Source organism: Girardinichthys multiradiatus, chromosome 4 (assembly GCF_021462225.1).
Source record: "Girardinichthys multiradiatus isolate DD_20200921_A chromosome 4, DD_fGirMul_XY1, whole genome shotgun sequence".
Lineage (NCBI taxonomy): Eukaryota > Metazoa > Chordata > Actinopteri > Cyprinodontiformes > Goodeidae > Girardinichthys > Girardinichthys multiradiatus.
The window spans coordinates 11,455,554-11,483,066 of record NC_061797.1 but is presented as its reverse complement, the minus strand read 5'-3'; positions in this window follow the sequence as shown (position 1 = coordinate 11,483,066).

Here is a 27,513-nt window from a genome sequence, read left to right as displayed (position 1 = left end):
GCGGGTGGGTTGCTTTCCTTTTCGGATGTGGGTTCGCCAGCATTTGTATTGGCCGGGTGGCGATGCCCTTTCATTTCCGTCTGTGTGTCCATTGATTTTGAAATATTCCCAAAGCAATTTTTAATAAAGTTTTTTTTACATTTATCAAGCGGCGCATTGTAGAAAAAGCCTTAATTCTCCACTTGTTAAAGTAAATCTGTTTGACTTCTTGTTGGCACAATTTTGAGTGCTACTCTGCAGGACAGGACTAATAACAAAAAAATGTTTTCTTTCTACTGTCTATGACTTAATGCAAATGGCTGGGATTCCTCAGACAGATTATATGATGAATTGAATTGAATATTTCAGAATTGTTAGGAGGTAGGATTAAAATTCTTAGTTATGATTAAATTGTTCTATATTGTTCTGTACTATGTGTACAATTGAATTTATTTGGATTGATAAAAATTTAATTTGGACCTAATTTGATTTCATGTACCTAGAAATGAACTGGACCTGTTTTCCTGTAAAGTAAAAGATAACATTTGGGGCCTGATCTTCAAAGATTCCAAATAAGGAAAGCTTAATTGCTTGTGCAAAAAAAAAAAAGAGGCACATGCAATAAGTGGGCGTGCTGCAAGAACGGATAACAGGTGTAAAAGAGGTGCAGACAGCCCTATTTAAATGAGGAAATTGCGTGTGCTACTTGCTGGCTGCTACTGCCCACAGCAGAACTAAAGGAAAGCGAACAAAAGCTGTGGTGCTCAAAACATGCAGGGGTTGCGCTGCATCATTATCAAATTCAATTCAAAGATACTTTATTGATCCCCAAGGGGAAATTAGAATTCCAGTACAACCCATCCAAACATACATCATGGCACAAGACAATGGGGGGACGGGTCACTGAGGCTTTGCTGCCCACTCACAGGCGCTGCCCTTGCTAGATGAGAAAAGAGGCCACATTAGGTAAGTAGAGGGAAAAAAAATATTTCACACTTTATCCTTAGCAGGATACAGTTTGAGGTTGCAAATAACTTCAGCACAAAGAAGCAGCAAGTTGACAAAACAACATCATGCGGGGAACGGTGAAGGTGGTGTGAGGGGTGCATATGTTTATCTTGAGCATGTGTGTGTGTGTGCAAGTGAGTGTGTGCAAGTAAGTTGATGAAGCACTGTCACAGAGGCCATTGTCCTTGATGGTTTGTTGGAATATACATCAACCGGCCAAGTTCTGAGCAGGTCCACAGATGTCCTCAGGGAAGGGAGGGAGCAGAGCGTCATGTTTACATAACTTCTAGGAGAAGTTGAAGATAGCCAGCCATCAAGGCCATGCAGGGGAGCCAGATTCAGAAAAACAATAATTATTTGGGTTAGGCTGACTCTTAATTTTCCGTCAGCCTTGAGAGTCTCACTGGTGCTTCTCAAAGGTGAATCCAAACAGCCAAATTCCTTGGTCTTTCTGCCAGATCCGAGCGAAAAACGTTCTCCGAGATTTATCCCATTTCACCCCTGAGTCCAGGAACCGCAACCTGCCTGCGATCCTGTGTAAGGATCACATCCAGTCTGCGATTCAGCTCACGTAACATCTCAGTCTGAGTGTTGATCGCTCTGAAGATCCCATCACACATGCCAGGCAGCCTTACAATGGCCAGAACAGCTGCTGACATTCTCCGAATTTCTCGATATGCCAGGTAACCGCTGACTCCAAAAAGCAGAAATCCTGATATCAAACATCCAATTATATACACATCTTCCACATCCTCGACTGACATTATCGACAGACACACAATCCTCCACTTCTGCCAGGAGTCCATCGTGTATCCGGAGAAAAATGTCCCGTCCGGGCAAGTGGGCTCTCCCAACCCCTGTCTTCTCGTCGAGAAAATTTGATCAATTGCATTGAGAGACCAGCTGACCAAATCCATATTTTGGAAGAATTTGGAAGATGAGCAAAAAGAGGCTCCAAAAAAAAGACAAGGCATAGAGCTGAAGCAGGGCAGATATGGGAGGGGTGCAGGAGACAGAGAAAAAGCGTCCACCTCCACCGAGAGCAAGAAAAGAAGCTATGAATGAGCCAGTTGCTGGTTTTCTGTTCCATTCTGCTCCTGCTTTCCTGGACTGTTACAGTTGGTTAACCCTTTGCCGTCGCTATTCACAGCAGCAGGTTTGTTATCACAGCCTCTGCCCTGACAAGATTATTTCCTCTCTGTTCATTTGCACTGGGTGCCTCTGAGTCCAGAATTGCGCAAAGAAAAAGCTTTTGTGTGCAGATGCTTTATGTTTGTGGTCCAGACTGACCCAGCGAGGAAAAGAGTACATCCTGCTTCACCTTTAATCAGAATGATGGATTACAGGCCATTGCGCAGGAGCGCAGAGCTGTGTCCAGAGTAGCGCATGCCCTCTGCCATCAGTGCGCACACAGGGCAGCTGGTCAGTGCTGTATCTAGAGTGTCTACACCAAAAGAGCACACACAGCTTGTGTTGCTTGACGTAACTCGCAACGGTTGCACCTTAGAAATTGGCCAGTAGCTATTAGCAATAAAAAAGACAAACATGTCTGTCAAAGACTTTATTAGAGGTTTCCCTCCCCTTGAACGTTTAATTGTTTTTGGAGACACGGTGTGTCATATAAGGCTGGTTTTAGGTTGGACCAAAGTGCAGAACAGAGCGAGGGAGCCTCATGGTGAGTAGAAGAGGTGTTTAAAAATAATAACCAACAAGAGGCTTACAAAAAGGTCAGGACACAAAACATGGGCAAGGTAGTTTTCAGGAGGAACTGGTGGAGAACAGTGAAACCAGAGAGTATAAATACTGAGGGCAGTGGAGAATGGACAAATGAACTGAGGGAGCTAAACAGAAGGGAATGAGAAGCAGCTCGTGGAAGGCAACTGAGGGAGAGTGATTAAAATTAGTAATTAAAACGAGCAGGGAGTGCAGGGAAACACGAAAAACCTCTAAGTGAACAGGAATAAGTAAACAGTGAAACTAAAGAACATAAACATGGAGGAACCAGACCCATAAGGAAATACATATTAAAACATCTAAAAACCAGAATCCAAGAAAGTAATCTAAACACAAGGATATAATGATGAATCTAAACATGAACCAGAATAACAGCAACTGAAGAATGTAGGGAAAACAGACTAGGAACTCAAACCGAGACTCATCACAGGCAGATCATGACATAGTGAGTCTCTTTTGTCCTTTTGTTTGTTTTTTTGAGACTATATCTTTGACAAGTTCGGAGTTGATCAAAAATAGCTACATTATTAAGGCTTGAACATAATATTAGCAACATAAAAATTGTTTGTTGTAGGAGTTGGCAAACGGTATATTATAGCTTTGCTAATTTTAAAACATAACGTCCTCCAAAGAATTTAAATTGAACATTTATGTACATAAAACTTAATTATTTCCAATGAATTTGCTGAAATCATTTTCTTTGTTTTGCCAGTATTTTAACGATATAATCATTGTTTAAATTGTTGTTTGGTGACATGAAGTGTATAACCCTTCCCCCAGCATATGGTAACTTGCGGAAAACGTATTTGAACTGATCCAGCTTCAAGTATTCTGCAATGAAACAATGTTACTGGCTATAATGCAATTTGTTTTATTTAGTGACAAGGTTAAAGGATACACTGGAATAGGCTGCCTGAAAATGGTAATTTTTTCATGATTTGGGGTTGTTTGGGTTTCTGGTTATGCTTTGGTTTCATGTTTTTCTAGTTAGATTTCTATTTGTTTGTATCCTTGAAGTTATGTTTTGCTCCTGTCACGTTGTGTTCTGTCGGTTAATTAACTTTATTCGGTTCACCTGCACCAAGCGAATGTGTCTCCTTGCTCCACCTGGTTAACACTCCATAAATACACGCACTTATTCAGTTACTCATGGCGGAAACATTTTCAAATCATGCTCATGTCTAGTTCTCGCGATCAAGCTCATGTCTTGTTTTTTCGGATCATGCCATGCCTGTCTCGCCTGCCCGTTTATTGTTTTGTTCCTGCCTCCTCCATGAGTGAGTTTTTGTTTTTTATTCATTAAATCCTTTTTTCACTTACCGTCATGCTGCATGCTGGTCTGCATTCTGGGGTCCTCCATTTCGCAAACAATAACACATTTTTCACCTGTTTAAAAGTGATTTTAGCATTCTGTTTGCAAATGACGGATTGAATCTCTGTAATAATGTATTTTATTTCTTTCAGATTAATTATACTATCAATGTCTAAGCACAGTGGGTCCTACATGATATGCAATTACAGTTAAACAGGCTGTGCGCTCTTCTCCAGCGGATGATCAGTTATGTGCGCACCTCTGCATGATCAGGTTTGTGCACGCTTCAGAGGGAGATGATCTCCCTAACAGCGATGGTGTGTGCAATGAGTTTTATTATAAGGAGATATGTCATGGCTTCTATTTGTGACTGGCTCCAAATCAGTCCTTAGAAAATCCTACATAGAATCTTCTATTCTTATCTATTTTTATCATTCCTATTTTTATATCTAAATCTGTTGACACATGTACGGAAGATTCTCTCTCTCCATCATCTGTCATTCTATCTATGCCTCCTTCTGGCTTCCTTCACACCAAAGTGATAACAGACATTTATGCGTGCCAGTTAGCATCTACATTTCCAACGTGCTAAATATAGATGCAAAAACAGCACCCACAATCTGTTTCAGGTTTCATAAATCGCATTGTGCTTTTGCATACATTTGCACGTTTGGGTTATTATCTTATGTTTTGCATATTCATGAAGGATGTTTGCCTTCATGAAAAGTTGGTAAACGCTGTTCCGTGGATTTTACACACACAATTCAATTTTCACTGGTTTGTAGATCAGCTTTGCCCACTCAAACAAGTTTGCGAGTAGTTTTGTACATGCAAACCTTTGGAAGATCAGGGCCATGATTTTCTATGGCTCTATATGAAAAACTGAAATGAAAGGAATATTTTGTCTGTAAAATGTCATGCAAAAAATATATAGCCTATCTTTGAGCTCTGAATCTTTCAATTACACATTGAGAAAAAGTAAATGTATTTGTTTTTCAAAAAACAACATTTGATACAACATTCAAACACAGTGGAAAATGGTGATGCATTGAAATGATGCATTTGTCGAGGCTGTAACACCCACAACGATTCTTAGTTTATTTTTGATCGCAGTCAATTCTTGATCTTCACTGCAATGCAACTCTGAAAGTAATGTAGCTTCCAGCCAAGCATTAAAGAAAAAGCCTCTCTCTGAGTAATCACTTGCAAGACAAATGGTTGGCATTGAGACATTTTACATCCCCATCTAATTAATAGCTCCCTTCTTTGTCCTATGTAATAATTCAAGATGAAGGACAATAAATAAATGGTGCTGCCATGACACTGGGTTTTATCTGCAGCAGGAGGAAGAATTCAATTAAAAGGAAGACTATGACTACATATTTACTGAAAGTTCCTGTATTCACATCATTGTACTGTATCTTAAGGATAAGAAAAAACCTATAAAAGAGGTGTTTGAATATTTAATTAATAGATTTCATTAACTTTTCATCACAGCTATATTCCTTTCCATAATAAAGAAAACTCAAAAGTTTTCAAATCAGAAAAAAAAAAACTGATGAAGCTTATCAAACCCAGATAATAAGAACACAAACAGGAGCAGTGAGCAGAAAACAATGAGGATTTTTTCACACCAGGAAAGTCTTTTGGTCCCCTTGTTTGGTCCAGACCAAAAGCAGACTTTAGTTTTTTCGTTTGGTACGGTTCGCTTTCACATTGTACTTTTGCAGGTGAACTATAACTTGTAAACAAAGCCCCGTGTGTGTTGATGGTTGCTCCCATTGGGACAGAGCAGACACCTGGAAATAGAGGAAAACTATTATTCCTCTGACAATGATTGTGTACAGCTGCACAATTTTTGCCAGTGTCAAGAGCGCTCATTCAAAACAGGTTTCGCAATGCTCTATTTCTAATTTTGGAACAGCATCAAAGAATGTGTGCTGCAAGCTGACAAAGACAATGTGCTCTGCTTGCCCTGACCCACAGCATGCTAGCAGTAACATTGCTAAACGAAAGACGGCGGATTAGGTATAACATCAGTGCATTCACGGTTCATAACCTTCGGGGGTTTGTTAACTCCAAAAAGGGGTATCTAATTGTGGCTAGTTCATATTCACACCAGAAGCAAACCTTACCAGAGTCAGTTTGGATGCGGACTGAGCCCACCTCAAAAAGTGGGACTTGATCCACTGGTTTGGTTTGAACCTTTTGTGCAGGTGTGAAGCAGTTCGCTCGAGTGTATTTGCTTCCCCTGGGGGAAACAAACTGGTTCGTTTATAGGAGTAATATTTGTGCCACCAACCCGACCGCACAGTGAGACTGATGTGAGTGCATAAATCTATGTAAGCAAACAATAATTTGTAATGTGTGCGTTTAAATCTCACACACGCTGTGCTCTGTGCTCGTGCTCGGCTCGGTTTCTGCTCGCATGCGCTCAACTCTGATTCTCCTGCCTCCAGCTGCTCTCTGCTTGCGCTCAACTTGGTCTTTGAGCGCACAATTTGACAAAACATATGAAAATGAATCACACCATCAGGCTATCACAAACAGGTATTTTTCATTCAATCAGAGATTTCCTTATGGTGGTTGACAATTGGGAACGTGCAGCAAAGTTACAATCTTGACCACAAGGGGGAGTCAACCCTAGACATTGTATACTTAAGACACCTGATTACGTGCTGTAGCACATCCTGGGTCACCGCCATTTTGGATGGGTCTCTCCACACTCTAGGCTGGCATTAGAACCAATGGGAGTGAACACAGATGTTATGATCATTATATCATAACTCTACTAACACCTCTCAGCCTTCTTAGACGCTTTTCTTACCCGCTCCCTGCTTGCTCGCATTCTTTTACTCTTAACTTTTTATATCTTTGCCAAAATTACAGAAAAGTTGGACTAGAACTACTTCATAACAGTGAAGGATTCCCAAGGATTATTATTGTTTTTATTTTTTCTAAAGGATTTCGTCATGTTTTTTTAATCAAACCCGGAAGAAGGACAAGTCGATGTCAGCTAATAAGCACAAGATGCCTTTCTTCACCACAGAGGACATCAACAAACTTGAACAGAAATTGACTGTTTTGGAGATGAAACTCCATCAACTAGCAGTGAATATTCAGGTAAATATGAGGTACAGTGATAATTCAACTCTGCCTGTGATCCCAAACAGTGACGGCTAGCTCAACGACTCAGCCAGCAAACAGAACAGCCAGAAAAAACCCACCAGCAGCACCCCCGGCATGTTTTAGGCGCAAGGCCAAAAAATCAAGGAAGACAACTGCAAGATCTCTGCAATTAAATAAATCAGAATGTCCATAATTAGAGAGAAATGCCCCTGTTTCCTCTGGGAAAAGGAGACTTCAACAGCGAGCTGTTATCACAACTGATAGGAAGTGAGCCAGCTGGAATTCCCCTCCAAAACAGATATGACCCAACTACAGAATGAAAACCAGGAAAATGATCCATCTTCTGAGAACAATAAAAGGTATGAGAACAACCTTCATTCTAAACAGTCTTCTCCTAAACTGCCAATGAAAGAGCGCCCCACCGGGCCAAGGACCCTAATAGTGGGCAACTGGGATCAAAAACTTCTGCAAAAAGAAAAATACAGAAGTTATGATTGGTACCAGTAATGTGGTGTCCGATATCTAAGAGAATGTTCTGGCAATCACAGAAGAGCGCCTGACCCTCAAAAAACTTATCATACACTTTGGAGCCATGACCTAGCTAAGAAAAAGTCAGAAGTATTGAAGGTGGATTTAATTTGTTTGCTGAATAAAGTTAGAGGTCTCAAAGTGTTTTTCAGCAGACCCTTTGCACTGATTTTCTGTGGAAATGAGATTTTTTCGAGACTTCTGATGATTAATAAATGGTTGAAAAAAGCATGTGCTACTACATCTGTGAATTTAATTGACAACTTTAATATTGTTTGGGAAAAAACTACACCTTTTCAAGCAAGATGGTTTCTGTTTGAACAAGCCGGGAGCCAGACATCTCACATCTTATTTCTTCTATTCAGTAAGTAATCCACCGTATTCCACATGACAAGTGGACCCCCCTGTTAAACCTCCCTCCCCCCAAACCCCGACCCAGACAGACCCCACTGTTAAACCCCCATCACCCGAGACCCCAACCCAGACCGCACAGAACTCTACCATATCTCCACTGAGCCCAATTCTTGCTTTTCTGGATTTCACTGACGACATGAAAGAAGTTTTTAAGATTGGGATCCAAAGGATTCTGACATCTTCTTCATTCAACACCCTCCGTGGCCGAGGCCCTGCTACTAAACCAACATCTTCCAAAAGCCGCAGAGCCCCACCACCTTCTAATCGATCCCCTTCAAATCAGGATAATCAAATTTATTCTCTGTGATACAATCTGGGCCCCAGTGGTAACTCTATCAGAAATGATCATTTCCCTGAAAAACGTAGGCCACTGATGGGAGATAATTGTAAACAGAAAGAACAAAGGTAAAAGGATAAGAGACAGTAATAAACAATCAAACTTAAGCCATAAACTGTCAGGTACAACCAGACACAGAGTTAATATCAGATACTAAGTCATATAAACTGGCTTTATAGAAAATTAGATTTCTGTCATGAAAATCATTTTAATCAGTGACCACATCTTGATGTTATGTTTTTCACAGAAACATGGTTACATCAATTTAATGAAGCACCCATTCTGATAGAGTCGGCACCTCCGAACTACAATTTTTTTGTGAGAGCAGACAGCAAAGAAAAGGTGCAGGGCTGGCCACTTTTTCAAAGATTCACTAAAGTGTAAAAAGGTATTTCATTCTTTTGAATATTTGGCTCTCCAGGTAAAGAGCCCGGTCCGAACCTTGCTCTTGAATATTTGCAGGCCTCCTAAGTCCAAAACATTGAAAAATTTTTCAATGATTTTAATGAGTTTTATCTGTGATATGTGTTGATTATGACTGTTTTTTATTGTGGGAGACTTCAACATTCATATTGACAATCCTGAAGACAGAAGCAAAATAGACACTCTTAGAAATTTTCTGTTATTTTTGAAAAGCATCATCTCCAATGGCTCAGTTTGCCAAAGAGACATTATAAGAAAACTCATCTTTCTCATGGATGGTGCTGCTGAAACCTTTAACCAGATTTACTCTTCTACTTCCTCTTTGCCCTGTTTGAAGCCGTCTCTGCTTCCCCGGGTCCGTTGATTTGGGTACAGGTTTCAAAGAGTGAAATAAACACAAGTACAATCTACTTTATGTTCGCCTCTGCAGAGTGAGAGATGGAGACTCCAGCCAAGTATCTGCGAGCCCAACTCTGATCAACTCTTGCTTCCAGCTAGTCTTATTCAGTCTCAAGGGTGTGTTCAACATATACATATATCATGGCATACATGTATAACATAACATAACAGTCAAAATAAGGAATACTTCTGATTGTAACATGCAACTCATCCTCCCCTGTCTCTGGCCTTCCTTGTCCTCTTCTAATTTATGACCTTGCACTCTCTATGCTTCTCACTCCCTATGTTTTCACTCCCCTAGGCCCCTTCTATGCTTCACTCCCTAAGCTTGACCCCCCTATTTCCACACATTGCAGTTACACACATAGATAAGTCATATTACACACATAGATATTTTATATTCTACAATTCCCCCTTTTGAACTCTTATAAAAGAGTTCACAATCTAAAATGTCCTTCTAAAGATAAGTAGAAATAATGCAAAAATATTACTGTACCACCTGTAAAAGAGAAAATCATTAAACAACATGCATGCATCATATTATGCGTCCATGAATTCACACTCAGAGAACGAATGCATGGGACACAACAACATCCACAGGTTACCATTATAGCTACAAATACTGCAATAGAGATCATTAAAGACATTATCAAACCCTTCCAGTGTCCAAATATCCCTGAAATCCACTCCTCCAGGGGATTATCAATTCCAGAATGTTCATGCATGGTGGCGGAGAGGGTTTTAAGTCCCTCTAAGGCCCTTGACACTGAACCGTCCGGTGCAGTGTTATTGGGAATAAAAGTACAACACATATCTCCAAACATGGCACACATGCCACCCTTTTCAGCTAATAACATATCCAAAGCCATCCTATTCTGAACTGCCATGAGAGAAGTTGGGGCCAATTGTTCAGATAAACCTTCTACAGCATCTCGAGTTAGATTTGCCAGCCGCATAACATTATAATGAATATAATTAATGCGGTCTACGTTTTTATTGGGAGTTACTGGGAACAAGGCAGCTATAATAGGGATGTTTTCAAATCCATCTGATATTTGATCTGCAAGTTTATACTCATTTGGGACTCCTCGCGGAACTCATATTACTCGCAGTAATAATATAATCCTGATTGTGCCCAGAGTCCTATCACTTTCCCAGACGTGGTGGTATTACACCAGTCCGAGGGAATTTGTCCTACATTCACCTTTGGGATGTTTGAGGTGAACTGGAAACAAAAATATGTCCCATTCAGCCTCTGAGGAGTGAATGGTCCTGTCCTAGTATTGTTTGGAATGGGTGGAAAGATGCTAGCTAGCGTGGTACAGTTGGCTGGGGTGGCTTCTTTAGTTAGTTGTAACATGCAATCTGGATTATTTCTAGAGGCTGCAGGGTGGAGTAATCTACTTTCATCACCCCTTCTAATAGATCTTCTGGTTCTGGAACTGTAGAAGTGCTAGTGGCCTGCACCTGGGGAGTTGGTTTATTTAAATTGACTTTGATTAGTACCTGGGGGTCGGTCCCTGTTACCTCTACCCCTAAAGTGAAATACATCACCTCGTCCTACTTGTGAGAGGTGCGATGCAAACCTTCTTGTAACGATTTTATAGAAGAAAATAGTGTATTGACACCCCCCAGTGTGCTATGCGTTAACGCCCGTACCAGGCTGATTTGTTTGGCTTTTTCTTTGTTCCGTAAATTTATATATGTCAGGGTGGGTGTCCACATACCCGTATAGCCCACTGCGTGACCCCAATTTCCGCAAAGATCGTTTCCCCCATATAAACTCATAGTCCTGCCTGCAGCGCATTGGGTGGACACGTCGACATTAAATACACATTATACCCCAACCAGGCAATCGGATTCTTCCCACACTTTATAACATCACACAGGTCAAACCGAAAAGTGGTAGTTGCTCCTAACGTGTAATTTAATTCTGATCCCCCATAACGCTTAAGGCATACGTCCTCGGATGGAGTTACCCTAGACCTTTTGGACACCTTCCCGGAGTGGTTTTCAGAACATATCTGGAATGGAAGTTCACAAAAATACCATAAGATAAACGTAACAATGAATACTGAGATTAACACTCCACCTATGATAAAACTCCTAGAGAGTCTAATTCCCTTTCTTTGGGTACTCATCATTTTTTTTTAAACTTATAAAACTTAAAACATAAACATAGAAAGTTAAATCATAACCTGAAACGATACAAAAAATCAAAATGTAGTATAAAATATAAAATGTTCGCCAAACGGTGTCTTCTGGGGTGGGAGAGAAGCTCCACCACTTCCAGTGAGAGAGAAACTCAATCCGCCCCGCCTCTCCTTCTGCTGTCCTTTCTCCTCTTCAGCTCCCAGGTGTAGACTGACCTGGAGCCTTGCGTTCTCACACCTGGGGATTATTCTGCCTCTTCAGTGGTGTGAGAAATCTGATCTTCAGCTCTCAGGTGTAGACTGACCTAGAGCTAATTTCTCTCACCCGGGGATTATTCTGCCCCTTATTGGGTGAGAGAAGTGAGATTGCATTCTCCTGTGTTTTCTGCTCCTGCACACTGGCTCCAGTGATACCAAGTAGCGCCTTTGCCCTTCAGCCTGACTGCATGGGTTGTCCTCTCTGTGACCTGGAATGGACCGGTCCACCTTGGCTCTGACCACTTTCTTTTGATGACTTTCAGGAGGACCCACTCGGCTTCTGATGTGTTACTTCCTACTACTGGTCTCTGGTTCTGCTGAGATCTGTTTGGAAAAAGCTGTAACAAGACTGTGGAGAGATCTGTAATAATCACGATGAGACATAGATTGTTCACACTCAGTGAGAAACGGTAACCTTGTTTGTGGACCTGGGAATAGCCTCCCTGTTTGCAGCTCATGTGGGGTCAAACCATGTTTCTGATTTACAGAACTCCGTACAGACATCAGAGCTAATGGCAAGGCCGTAACCCAATTCATTTTGGACTGTGCACAGATCTAAGCCAATTTGGTCTTAAGGGTTCGATTCATTCTTTCAACCTTCCCCTGTGACTGTGGATGATACACAGTGCCAAATGAGTGTTTTAGTCCCAGAAATCTTTCCACTTCCTTGAGTTCCTCGTTTTTGAAATGTGTTCCGTTGTCAGACCTTATTTTAGCCGGGAAACCGTGTCTAGGGATATAATGATTTATCAAACACTTCACCACAGATTTGTTGTCTTCCTTTTTTGTAGGCCACGCCTCCGGCCATCCAGTAAATGCATCCACACACACCAACAGATATCTGAACCCATTCACTCTCTCAGTCATGTATGTATAATCAATGATAACCTATTTTCCTGCTATTGGGTCTACTGGGAACTTTCCAGGTGCTGGCTTCAAGGTTGGTCTAGCATTGAACTGCCTGCACATCTCACATGAATTAATCCAATGCACTGCCATTGGTTTCAAAAAAGGATGCCACCAGTGTTCAAGATTTTTCAACATTTGCATTGTTCCCACATGTCCTACTCCATGTGCTTCCTCTAGAGCTACTTTGGTAAGACCTGGTGGCAAGATGGGACGTCCATCTGGGCTTCTCCAGAGACCATTCTGATCTTGTGAGCCCCCTCGTGCCTTCCAAACTGATTTTTCCTCAGGAGAGGCCCCCTAGGAGAGGCCCCCTTTTGTAGTTTCATTACTTCTTCCAGGGTGGGTTCTGGTGTCCACCCTGCTTCTGAACACAGCATTATATGCCTGGGCTGATATCCTGCACACTGTTTAGATGCCCGGTCAGCGGCTTGATTACCTTGTGCTACTCTGGTGTTACTGCTGTCATGTCCTCTGCATTTAATGACGGCTACTTCTTGAGGGAGCAACAAAGCTTCAGCCAGCCTTTTCATTTCCTGTTCATATTTAATGGGTTTCTGTCCTGCTGTCCTGAACCCTGTTCTCAACCATTGCTTTAGTTCAATGTGCACTGCACTTGTGGCATATGCTGAGTCTGTGTAAATATTTACTTTCTGTCCTTCTCCTAATTCTAAAGCAGCTATTACAGCCAAAACTTCTGCTCTCTGCGCTGATTGTGCGTCTGCCTGTACTGTGACAAAATCTGTTCCTGTGTCTTCCACAACCGCGTATGCTGCCTTAAGTCCTTCTGTGTCATGTCTGAAGCAGCACCCGTCTGTGTACAGGTTTCGAGCGTCTGTTAGGGATGAACTTTGTAGATCTGGTCTGATTTTTTTCATTAAACTCCACTTTTTCTGCGCAGACATGTGGTTCTCCTGATGTCATTCTGTCTGCCATGTTTATTCCCTCATGTGTGTATGTGATATTTGGGGCCTCCAGCACCTTACTCAGCCTCTGTTGTCTCAGTGGTGAGAGTGTGAAAGCCTGAGAGTTCACAAAGGCCACCACGCCATGTGATGTTAATATGTTAAGAGGATGTCCCATCACTACATGAGCTGTTTTTTGGATTATTTTAGCCATCCCTGCTGCAGGTCGGGTGCACTCATGATGTCTTTGTTCCATGTTGTCCAAAATTACACTTATATACATGAGGACTGTCCTAACCCCCCCTTTTTTCTGGAACAGCACACCATTGGCTGCGTGTGCTGTGACAGAAACATCCAAGTGGAAGGGCAATGTGTAATCTGGATGTGCCAAATGTGTAGCTTGCGAGAGGCTGGTTTTTAAATGGTAAATGGACTGAACTTATATAGCGCTTTTCCAGTCATACAGACCACTCAAAGCGCTTTACACTAGCGCCACATTCACCCAATCGCACTCACTAATGCTCACACATTCATACACCGATACGCAGATCGGTAGGCAACTTCAGGTTAAGTGCCTTGCCCAGGGGCACATTGACATATGGCAGGAGGAAGCTGGAATCGAACCCACAACCTTCTGATTGCAAGACAACTACTCTTCCTACTGAGCCACAGTTTAAGTTAATGAATGCTTCTTCAGCTTCTCTGGTCCATTCAAGCGGGGCAGTGAGGTTTCTCATGCCCTGTTTTTTGACAAGCTCTCTAAGGGGTGCAGTGAGGTCGGTGTAGCTGGGCACAAAAGATCTGCTATACCCTGTGAGTCCTAGGAAAGACAACATGTCCTTAACCAGGAGTGGTTTTGGGTGGGACAAAACTGCAGATTGGTGAGCTGGGGACATCCCCGTGCCAGGCTGGGAAACAACTCTGCCCAAAAAGTCAACCTGGCATCTGCAGATCTGGAGTTTGGCTTTGCTAACCTTGTAGCCTTTTTAGCCAAATGTGACAGGACAATTGCTGTCGCCTCAAGGCATTCAGCCACAGTGGGCGTTGCAAGAAGGATGTCATCCACATACTGAATCAGAGTGGTGTTTGGTGGTAATAGGCAATCTTGGACAGAGTCTTTTAGAACCTGATTGAAAATCCCTGGAGAAAGCGCGAATCCCTGCGGCAAACGAGTGTATCTATACCTATGAGATTTATAAGTAAATGCAAAAATGTCCCTGCATTCCTCAGCTAAAGGAAGGCAGAAAAATGCGTTGGCCAGATCAATGCAGGTAAACCAGCAATGGTCAGGGTTCAGATTTGTCAGAGCCACATACGGATTGGGCACGGGAAAGGTAGGGGTGGCCAAAGCTGCATTTATGGCCAGTAAATCATGTGCCATGCGCCATTTACCTGTCCCTTTTTTCTCCACCGGCAGAATGGGTGTGTTCCATGAAGAGGAATGTGCAGACTCTAAAACACCTGAGTTCCAAAGGCCTTCCACTGTATCTTTAATGCCTAGTTCTGCTGCTGGCTTGTGAGGGTATTGGGGCTTCCATATTGGTTGGTCGGTGGTCAACTGAAAAGTAATGGGGGAACATTTAATCAGACCTACATCCGTGGGCCCCTCTGCCCAGAGAGTGGAAGGCATTTTTTCCACAACAGCAGCTGCCAGTGGATGGTCTGTTTTTTCCCTGCCATGGTGTCTGTCTAACTGAACATGCTCCACTGTGCCCACATCCGTGGAGTGGTTGAATATGCGATAAGTGTTACCTGAGGGTGAATAAAAAAGGTTAGGGGTTGCCAAAGGCTGCCAATCCTGTAGATTCAGGGAGCGTTTTAACACACCTCCAAGTTCACGTGCTTCATGACCTGGGTGCAGAGCCAAAGAAACATGAGGCACGCCATCAGACCACATCCTAAACCACACCTCCTGCTCTCTAGTCAAATGAACCTCAGCCACCACTCCTTCTGGTGCTACATAAATGTCTGTGGGGGCAATGTCCCAGTGTGTACCCTCTAACTCGTCAGCAAAGCTTTCCTGGTAGCATTCGCAATTATTTCTATCATAAAACAAGGTGACATGGGGTTCAGGAGGAGATACATAGGGCGCCAGAGTGGAGACCCAGGATTTCCACCGATGGAAAGCCGAGAGAATACCTCCATGCGCGGTGGTTTCAGGTTGCAGCAAAACCCATTATATATCAGCTATTGAGTCCTGCAGTGTCTGGAGGAGGTACTGTCCATGTGAAAAAGAAGTGTTATTGTCACAAAATAACTGTATGCCATTGGGCAGGTGAACCTGCGGTCCATCAGTCCCACATAAAATGGTTGCTCCCAGTTTTATTAACATGTCTCTACCCAGTAAATTTACTGGTGTGTCAGTGGAGACTAGATAACTGTGATTCAGTATTTGTCCACCAATTTCAGTCTTTAAAGGCTTGGTATATGGCAGGACCTGCTTTGCTCCCGAGAACCCCATGACAGTTGTAGTCCTGGTGGAGAGTGTGTTTGGAGGAGCCTGTTTGATGGTTGAACATGTGGCCCCGGTGTCCACCAGAAAAGGAAGGCTATTTCCGGACACAGTCACAGACAGCAGGGGGTCCGCAGTCCCGTTGTCTTCTGGGTTCGGTGGGGACCGTCAGTGGTGCTCAGGCCAGCAACTAGGCTCGTCCCAGGCTGGTAATTGGAGTTGTGGTCCATATGCACCGCGTGCTGGGCCACCTCTGCCTCTGTATGGACGGGCCGGAGGAGCCATGGCGGGACCATAACACCCATACCCTCCGGGTGGACCAATCTTATGGGGGCAATCTCGGGACCAGTGTCCAGGCTCATTGCAGTAATAACGCACATCAGCATCACCCAGCCTCCTCTGTGGTCCTCTCTGAAATCCCCTTGCTCTTGGCCCTCCTCGTCTCCCAAAACGACCAGCATGTCCCTGATATGGGACCGAGGCCTGATGCCACTGTCCTGCAGTTTCTTGATTTCCAGGAAATGGAGGAGCCTGAGGGGACTGAGACACTGCACCTTCATACATAATTTTAGATGTTCTACCGTCCTTCTTTTTTCCCCCGACCTTCAGTTTAGCTTCTGCTAATTGCATTTTCAGGAGCTGAGTTTGTAATGTTTTTAATTCACTCTCCTCATCTTGTTTTGCCTCTTTGAGTTTAGATAAATGATGTATCAGGTGGCAATCCCATACTGCAATTTCTGATCCAGGCAAATCTGGATTATCCTCAATGTTAGTTTTAACCTGCAGCTGTAACCCTCATAGGACAGCATCCCGGAACCAGTCCCTTTGGGGACCAGCTCCGTCTGGATTAGTTCCTGTCTGTGTTTGCCACACGGATTTGCACTGATCTAAATATTCTCTAGGATTTGTGTTTGTGTTCCACTAAAATTTTGGAATGGTACGTCCTCTGGATACTGGATACATGTGTCTAAGAGCTGTGCCTATATGAGTGGAATATACAGTAAGTAGGACCTCATCTGGTACTGTTGTTGTACCTGCAGCAAGCTCTATGTCCCTACAGCTGTGTGGCTTCATGCATCGTCCAGCAATGGCCCGATAGTCACCTAGAGCTAACGTGGTACCTGCTGTCAGGGAGTCTAGAGTCTGTAACCATATAGACGCTCCTTCTGAGATGGGAGGCAATTTGTCACACACAGTGGTAAGATCTCCCAGTGCAAAAGGTTTGTATCTATTTGCTCCAAATTGTTGTTGGAACAGTGGACCCATATAAGAAGATTTGGACTGAGTTCGGGGTCTCATGTTATAGCCATGTCCAGCAGGGGGAGGCATAGCCTCAGGTACTAGTGGCATTGGGGTTGAGGAAGATAACATAGCTTCCTCATTTTCAATTGGTGTCTGATTCTGTACTGTAATAGGTGGTGCCTGCATATGATAAGTTACTGCAGTCGGTGGTTCGTCTTTTATCCATCTCCCTGACACTGACATATTAACTAAGCCCTCAGTTACATTGGCTTTCAGAGGTGTGACCAATTCCATATCACTAGGTGAATGGGAAATATACGGGGTGGAACACTTTATTGGGCCAGAAACTGGCCACAGTTTGTTCCGTAATACCCGTTCAGCAAATGGATCAGTTTGTGGGGCCTCCAATTGACAATACAGACCCATCAGTGGAATGTGAGGAGAGAAGAGAAGTAGGGGCCGAGCAGGGGGGTTCAGGAGGAGTCTGAGCAGTTACTGGCAGTAAATCACACACTCGGACTTCTCCCCCAGTTACTTGCAGTGTAGGATACAAACCAGTAAGAGGAGAGGTGGGGGCCTTGTGGTGTGAGAAAGCGGGCTGATCTGCTAAAAGTTCATAAGATGGCGGCATTTCAACTGTACTGCTATCTTTAATCTGTTTGCTCTTCCAGTCTCTGTTCTCAGTCATAGCATGATCACTACTCTGCCACAAGAATCTCATTTGTAACCAAAACGTTTCGTCTTTTTCTGCTTTATTTGTCAGGTCCTTCCATTTTCCTCTGCTCAACCAACTGCTGTCTCTACACATTTTTTCAGCCAAATCTCTCTCTTTTCTTGCATTTGTTTCCTTCAAACTAAACCACTTGCCTACACTCTCTTTATCTGTCTTACTTTTTCCATCTTTTGACAATTCTTCATTTATTTTAGAATCCATCCGTTTAACCAACTTCTGTTCCTCTTTGTATTCAAATGTTTTCTTAGTAGCAGTTTTCATTATTAACAGCTGATTTTCTATAGTTTTCCATAAAACATTGTGTTCTTTTGCACTGATATCCATTTCTCTATTAAATTCACTTTCCATCTTATAACAACGACTATCCTTTTTTCCAAAAGATATATTTTTAATGCGTTATCTCAGTCAATCACTCATTCAATTCTGACCAACTTTCAAGACACCAGAACACAATCAACCCCCAGAAGCCTGTTTTTAGTGGCCTGTGTGTGTGTGTGTCTCACAGCCCATGGACTTAAACTACAAATCTTGTCTACTATTTGCCGGAGTGTTGTGTGTCCAGCTTATGCACTTTTCTAACCCTAACAAGTCTGTTGTTGGTTATTTATACCAACACACAGCCCATTCTTTTAACCCTAACAAAGTCTGTTTGTTGGTTTATTTATACCAACACACAGCTCATTCTTTTTAACCCTAACAAAGTCTGTTGTCGGTTGGTTTATTGATACCCAACTTAACAGCTCATACTCTGAACTGCCACGTTCAAGAAACTACTATATTCTCCACACAATAACTTTTCTGTAGAATTTGGGATTTCTCACTCTCCCGGGCCTCTGACCCAGCTTAACAGTAGACCTCCGTCGAGGACGTACTCTGAACTGCTACGTTCGAGAAACTACAATATTTTTCCACACAATGCCACCACTAAGTCTTGTAATTCTCTTAAAACAACATTTTATTCACCAGTTTAAAACAACCTCCTATTCACCAGTTTAAATCCTAGTCAACATTTATGACACTCTTTTTCTTAAGTTTTGGCTGACTCAGACTTACTTAGACATCAGACACAATATTAATTTAGCCTATCGAAAATCCAAAAGCAGAGTTTTGATTAAACAGGTTCTGCTTACCTGTTCTGTAGTTTTTGGCTAGCCGTGTCTGATGCCTGTTGGTCCTTGTCAGTGGTCCGAATTTTTTTCGCCTGTTGTTCCCAATCCCGGACGAGCCACCAATTGTTGAAGCCATCTCTGCTTCCCCGGGTCCGTTGATTTGGGTACAGGTTTCAAAGAGTGAAATAAACACAAGTACAATCTACTTATGTTCGCCTCTGCAGAGTGAGAGATGAAGACTCCAGCCAAGTATCTGCGAGCCCAACTCTGATCAACTCTTGCTTCCAGCTAGTTTTATTCAGTCTCAAGGGTGTGTTCAACATATACATATATCATGGCACACATGTATAACATAACATAGCAGTCCAAATAAGGAATACTTCTGATTGTAACATGCAACTCATCCTCCCCTGTCTCTGGCCTTCCTTGTCCTCTTCTAATTTATGACCTTGCACTCTCTATGCTTCTCACTCCCTATGTTTTCACTCCCCTAGGCCCCTTCTATGCTTCACTCCCTAAGCTTGACCCCCCTATTTCCACACATTGCAGTTACACACATAAATAAGTCATATTACACACATAGATAATTTATATTCTACACACTGTAGATGAGCTGGTAGACAACTTTCATTCTAAAATCTCGGACATCATTGATTCAATTGTTCCAATTAAAGCGAAGGTCATTTCTACGAAGAAAAAGTATCCACGGAGAAGTGCTCCACCAGTCAGAAGTGATTGAAAGGGTGTGTCGAAAAGCTGAACACAGGTGGCGAAAGACTAAACTCCAGGTTCACTATAACATCTATAAAGAGAGACTCCACAGATATAACTTACAACCGAAAAATGTGAGAGAATCTTTCTTCTCTGAGATCATCAGCAAAAACATTAATAATGCTTGTGCCTTATTTATCACGGCCGACAGGTTAACTAACCCTCCTGTAACTGTAGCATCTGAACTCCACTCTACCAGGGCCTGCAACAAATTTGCTAACTTCTTCACTGAAAAAACCCAAAAGATCAGAGGGGCAGTCAGCACATCCACATCAACTCCATTTCCAAAGTTGTCTCCAACTGGAACTGATTTTGACAAAATTTCCCAATTTCACCAAATAAACTACAAAAACTTAGAAGAAATTGTACAGCAACTAAGCTCTTCTTCCATCTGTCTTGCTGCTTTACCCACAGCTTTCCTTAAGAAAGCTTTGCTTGTCATAACGTCTGATTTAACACAAATAATAAACACATTCCTTTTGTCAGGTATTTTCCCCCAGGCCCTAAAAACAGTAATTATCAAACCTCTATTGAAAAAGCAACTTGGACAAGCTGCTACTACAGAACTACAGGCCTATATCAAACCTCCCCTTCATCAGCAAGATAATTGAAAAAGCTGTGTTTCAACAGTTAAACAACTTCCTAACAACGACCAACAGCTTCGATGTCTTCCAGTCAGGCTTCCTGCTCACCACAGTACAGAGACTGCTCTTGTCAAGGTGTTCAATGACATCCGCATAAATGCAGACTGTGGAAGGACCACAGTGCTAGTATTATTGGACCTTAGTGCAGCATTCGACACTGTTGACACTCCCTTTTATTAGAGCGCCTGGAAAACTGGGTTGGCCTTTCTGGAACAGCACTTGATTGAAATAAATCCTAACTTGAAGGACAGGGACTTTTTTGTGTCAGTAGGTAACTTTACATCAGAGACCACAAAAATTACATGTGGCGTTCCACAAGGGTCCATCTTAGGGCTCTTCCTATCCAATATCTACTTGCTCCCCCTAACTCTGATTATAATAAACAACAACATAAGTTATCATAACTATGCAGACGACACACAGCTTTACATTACAATGTCACCAGGTGACTACGAACCCATTCAAGCACTTGGTAAATGCTTAGAAGAAATCAATGGATGGATGTGCCAAAATTTCCTTAACTGAATCAAAACAAAACTGAATTAATAATCTTTGGACCAAAGGAAGAGTGTTTAAAAGTTAGCACACAGCTTCAGTTAATACAGCTAAAAACCACCAATCAGGCTCACCTGAACCTTTAGAGGCACATAAAGACAGTAACAAGGTCGGCCTTCTATCACCTAAAGAACATCTCCAGGATTAAAAGACTAATGTCTCAGCAGAACCTTGAATAACTAATTCATGCATTCATCTTTAGTAGAATTGATTACTGCAACGGTGTCTTCACAGGCCTGCCTAAAAAGTTGATCAGACAGCTGCAGTTGATCCAGAACGCTGCTGCCTGCGTCCTCACTAGAACTAAGAAAGTGGAGCACATCACCCCGGTTCTAAAGTCCCTACACTGGCTCTCACTATCTCAAAGAATATAATTTAAAATACTTCTGTTAGTCTATAAATCACTGAATGGCTTAACATCAAAATATATTACAGACTTGTTGTCAGTGTATCAACCACCCAGACCTCTCAGGTCTTCTTGCTCAAATCTACTCTGCATACCCAGAACCAGAACCAAACATAGAGAAGCAGCTTTTAGATTGTTGTGGAATTTTCTTATGAAAGTGGATAGAAGTTGACTCACAACAAGAGAAAATCCGGACTTTGTCTTTATAAGTTTTATTCAAAGGCATTAAGCGTTTGAAGACCCTGTCACTGAGGTTAGTCAGTGAAGCAGAGCCCCGATCACCATTTACACAAAGTATTTATACCAAACATGACAATGTTATCTCAACTTCAATGAGTCTGTGTTTCATGACCTAGACCCTCCTTGGGTTCAGAGGTGACAAAGTTACCTAGGAACAACCATCTGCTCTTCCTGAGACATCCCCCTAAAGCATGAGTTTTAACCATTAAACTTCTGATAATGGCTTTACAGCTCCCTCCTCTAACACAGATGTTCTGAGGATGGAGGTAACCTAAAGGTCATACACTTTGGGACACTTAATAAAAGAATTTCCATCACAACTCCTTTCTTCTGATTACAAGATAATCACAACTAAAGGAAAATTCTTCAAAACCATCACCCCTCTCAGCTAACAGATAATCCAAAGCCATTCTAGTTTGCAAACTCATGTTCTAAGAGCTTGGGCTGATTGAATCATAAGTTGTGACTGTAGGTAGTAAGTAGGCTAGATAACATACTTCAGACCAATTAGCAGGCAGATACAGATATGATCTGTTTCCACACATCCAACCCATGTTCTTAGGACATGAGTACCCATCTCTACTAGGAAAAGTAACAAGAACACTGGTTAATTTACCTGCCTGGTCATACAACTTACTTCCAGTCTGTAAGGCTGTAATATTAACAGTTAACACAAAAGGATCTAGGACCAAAGATTCTGAAATAGTATAAGCAGCAGTTCTGATAGGACATGACTCAAATTTATGTCTGTTGATTAAAGCACATGAAACAGATACAATAGCTTTGCAACCTTCTGTCTTCCCAAGGAAATAAGGTCTACTTTCCTCCTGTGCAATACAAATATCTGGATCTTTAATCGGATTTCTATTACCCCGAATTCTATAAAGAGTTCCTGTAGACGCACATGTTAAATTAGTCTCACTAGAAAAAAACATTTCGGCTTTGCCTTACAATATAATTCCTCACCCAAGGAAAAATAACCTCCACCAGCTGGTTATGTTGCCTATCTGGAAAGAAAGTAGTATCAATAGGAACAGGTACTAAAAATGGTTGATCATTAAAAACACGTGGAATCAAACAACAAACATAGCAACTGTCATTTTTTATCTTCCTCACAGTTTGATGCATCAGTTGCCACCAGACACTATCAGCATGATCATGGTAATCAGAAAAGTGATGAATCCCTCTTCGAATCAGCTGATGAGTATTATTGGCATAATTACTCAGATTAGCCATACATTGTCTTTGCTGCACCTTTTCCAAAATGAACACAAAAGTAATAAAAATACTTGCAATACCAATCATTAGCATCAGAACAGAACATCTTCCAAATAGATTCGGAAATAACGTTGCACTGTCCAAGGGATTATTGTTCCCTTGTAAAAACAGTGTTTTTCAACCACCTCTTCAATCACTCGCCAGTAGTCAGCTTACAGTTCCTTGTCTTGTGGTGGTCCGCTGTCCTCACACCTTTCAGACCGTGGATGATCCAGTTGGAAGATGACTTGTGTCCTGGAAGCCAGATGAAGCTGGAGGAGCTAGAGCTTTCCTGCAGCTTTCCTGGGTGACTAGTAGGATCTGATATGGGCCATTCCAGTGCGTGGACATCCAGTGTCTTCTCCTAAATTCTCTGACCAGAATCCAGTCGCCAGGAATAAAGGACTGGAGGGTGGAAGTGGCTGTTTCTGGTAATGCAGCCTTCACCGTCTGTGAAACTTGAGAAAACACAGTGGACAGGTTTTGACAGTAAAACAACATCCTATCTTCACACAAAGATGTGGAAGAAAATGATCTTGGCAATATCCCCATGCCCAAATTAGGAGACCTGCCACACAGCACTTCAAAAGGACTGAGATTTGCCTGTGTCCTTTGTCTCAATCTCATATAAGTGAGAACAATAGGCAGGGCCTTTACAACGCTTGGCTAATTTTAATTTCAAAGTCCCATTCTCAAGCCTAAGTGCTTAACTACATGAACTCCATCAAAACATCCAACAAAATCAAAAGAATTGATCTTCTGACTTCACCTGATATACTAGCAGTGACCATCAGCTAAATATTCTGAATATCAAAAATGTGACACAATGTTTGAGGAAGGTCTGATTACAGGTCAATATTTCCATAGTTTCAGAATACCCAAAAATAATTTAAAAAATGGTCTAATCTGTGGAGATGTAAAATTTCACAAAAGAATCAACAGCATACTTTCAGAGAGGTTTTCAGAATGTGGTCTTAGGGAGCTATGCACTATTTATATAAACAAAGTACAACGTCTCTCTCGCATTGTCACTAAGTCCTCACTGGAGGTATGAGCTACCCTTTTTCCCATGAGTGCTACAACTTTTGGAACCCCATGTTGCTTTATTCTGACATTCCCCTCTCGTGGCGCAGGGTCCAACCCATGCGACAATCCAGCAACAAGTTTGTACAAAAATGTTCTAGTAACCAAGATCACATTACAAAGAACCAAAGAAATGAATTCTGACATAACTATGTGTCACTATGAATTTAATGAAAGCAACATAAAGAAAATCCAGATGTTTTTAACTGCAATTCTGTTCCATTAACAACAAAACACAAACTTTAGTTATTCACGTCATCAATGTCTCACTTAGAAATTAGTCACATATCATACTGATTTGTCTTGTATGAAGATGAGTATTAGATTAATGGACATCTAATGTAATTCAGATGTATAAACCCTACAAATTGAATCTAATAAATAATTCCCACCAAGTATGAAGTCATGACTCAGATCCTGTATCAAAAATATATTCCTTACTTTTGACATATCTTGAACTGTCAGTCAGTCATTTTCTACCACTTATTCCATAGTGGGTCACGGGGGAGCTGGTGCCTATCTCCAGCAGTCTATGGGCGAGAGGCAGGGTACACCCTGGACATGTTGCCAGTCCATCGCAGGGCAACACACAAACAACCATGCACACACTCATTCATCTAAGGGCAATTTAGAGACCAATTAACCTAACAGGCATGTCTTTGGACTGTGGGAGGAAGCCAGAGTACCCGGTGAGAACCCACACATGCACAGGGAGAACATGCAAACTCCATGCAGAAAGACCCCTGGCTGGGAATTGAACCCAGGACCTTCTTGCTGCAAGGCAACAGTGCTACCAACTGTGCCACCGTGCAGCCATCTTGAACTGTCAGTTAGCTTAATTGCACCAGGGAAAACTTTCAATCTAATAAATCACCAATGATTCTGCATGCAAAACTAATTCTTCAAACCAGTTTAAACTATTTCATTAACCTTTTAATAGTAAAACACATAAATCCAAAAGTCATGCTACATCCTTAATTATTATACAAAAAAACATGTTTTTAAGGCGACAATCACTACAAGCATTTTGATTCTATTGTCTCTTAAACAGTGTTAAAACTCAGGAGGGAGGTGCTGAGCGTTACCATGACAGCAAAGGCATGAACCAACCTGGTAGGTGGGCGGAGTCAGGCAGAACTAACCTCTGATTGGCAGCCTATGGGTGGGACCCACAGTTTCTTCATTCCAACCCATCTTAGTGTAACTTAAACTGCAAAACTGTTAACATGCACCTACCTTAGAAACAAGATGCTTCTTAACTCTCCTGAAAACTCAAAGTTGTTGGATTATTGTTTCATGCAACATACAAACAAACATTAATTCCAACAAAACAAACACAAAACATCAAAGACAGACAAATGGCCAAATTTGAAGCTTCAAGAATTAAAAGAAATTTTTAACAATCTCTTTTCAGAATATGTTTTCTCAACCATATATTTTAATGCTATAATTGATCAATTTTGTAATGACAATCGTCAGGATCCTTTTTTAAATGAGTGCACATAGTCCAAAGAGATCTCAAAGTATTTAGAAGAACAGCAACAGTTTTCATTAACATGAATCCAAATTTACTGATGCTGAAACCTTTTGCCAATTCTTTGTGCTGTAACTCTGTAATAATAATAACTACAACCTTGAGAGTTATTGTTATAATTCTCTTTTTGTTTGGCTCAATTTGATCACAGCTGCATTCAAGAATTTATCTGCTCAGGTTAAATGCAAAGAAGTATTTTAAGTCGGCATTGACATTTGTATGCAGTGTTAAACTTAACCAGAAATGAAGCTAAGAAGCTTGACTCCAAACTGGACTTTTTCCCACATAGTGTTTCAAAGGGAGGACACATAATTGTCCCTAATTCGGCTATTTAAATTTTGAGAGTTGGGGAGAACTTATTACTAGAACCCCTCTTTTACAATCCAAATGCTGATAAATGTTCCAATATTTTATCTCTTAGTAATCTGAAATTACCTTTATAAAAATCCTAACCTTGGTTCCAAATCAAAACTCTTCAACCCCAATCTGTGTTCCCCAGAGTAGACATTTTGAGTATTATTGCATTTCAAAGCCTCCAAATGACTGGAACCATTGGCTTAGATCTGTTTTAATAGGTAATCGGTCTACCTTTAATTAAGTATTATAATTTTATGGACCCAAAATCTATGGCTTACGGGCTTCAGGAGTCCATGAACCACAGGTTGAGTACTGCTGCATTGAACAATGATGTTAGCTCTCTTGTAGGATTGACTAAATATCCCCAGACCTGTTAGTGTATTATTTCTGCTTGGACAATAATCAGATTTAAAAATCACTAGTTCACAGCTCCTAATTTACCTTAGATCATATTTGCTCCTAACCCAGTTCATAAGAAGCTTCAGACAAACATTATGCTAAAAAGCCAAGAACAAAACAAAACATAGATCTTTTTAAAATATAGAAAAAGCATGCTTAAAAACTTGGTACTGTGGTGGAAAATAACTCCACGGTTCTGAAGGCCTTTTCATGCAGTCTTTTAGGAAACATGAAATTAGTTTAATTTTTGTGTGGTACCACTGTCCAATCAGATTCTTTCTTACCTTCAAAAATAACCCAATTTTTCCCATTCTCATTTTAAAGGTTTGTTTTACCAAGGAAAATGTGTTCAACAAAACCAATTACTCTCAAAAGTTTAAAATGTTTTAGCTGGTGATATCTCGGAAAACAAGTGTTTTAATATTCCTATGCAGCACAGAAGTGATTAGGTTTCCTTTCCTTCCCCAAAGGGAGGAAAAAGAAACTGCAGAACCAAGCCTTTCATAGTTTTAGTCAGGACCTGATATGAGGTACAGTGTAAATCAACACGCTGCATGAATCAGAAGAGGGAAGAAAAAACCTAATATAACCTCTTCCCAGCAGCTGCTGTGAAAAACAATGAATTTGTACTTTCCATAAGCGTCAGTTAACACTTGCGGACAAAAACTGCACCAAACTGTAAGTACTGTGCCAGCGACTGTATGAAGACCATCTGCAGGAGGACTAAGCCTGTTTTAATGAGGTCTCTACCCATTACATTTTTGGGATACAAACTCTGACAACAGAAAATAATACCTGAAAGAGACCCATCAGGTTTTACGCATGCAATGGGTTTTAAAAATGCTCCTTCATGAGATCTGTCCTGAGAATGACATAGAAACACATGGTTACTGCTGAGTTTTGGAGATGTTGTAACTTCCTCTGCATTTTAATAACTTTTAATAACTAGAATAATTGACCCTGAATATTCCACGACGAAAGAGAACTTGTTTCTCTAAAAGAATTAACTGGAAAGTATCAAATGAGTTAAGTTATCACCCTTTTAAAGATACTTTTCTAACCCTAAAATAATATTTTAAACCGCTATATCTGTCAACATCAAGCAAGCGTGTCACATGAGCAGCGGTTAATAAGCGTTCTTCATTGCAGAAAATAGGAAAAGATTTATGCAAATGTGTGTGTGTTTGTACGTTACCCCCATCAGTTTCTAAATCGCTCCAGAGTCAGACTGTCATGGCACACAGTC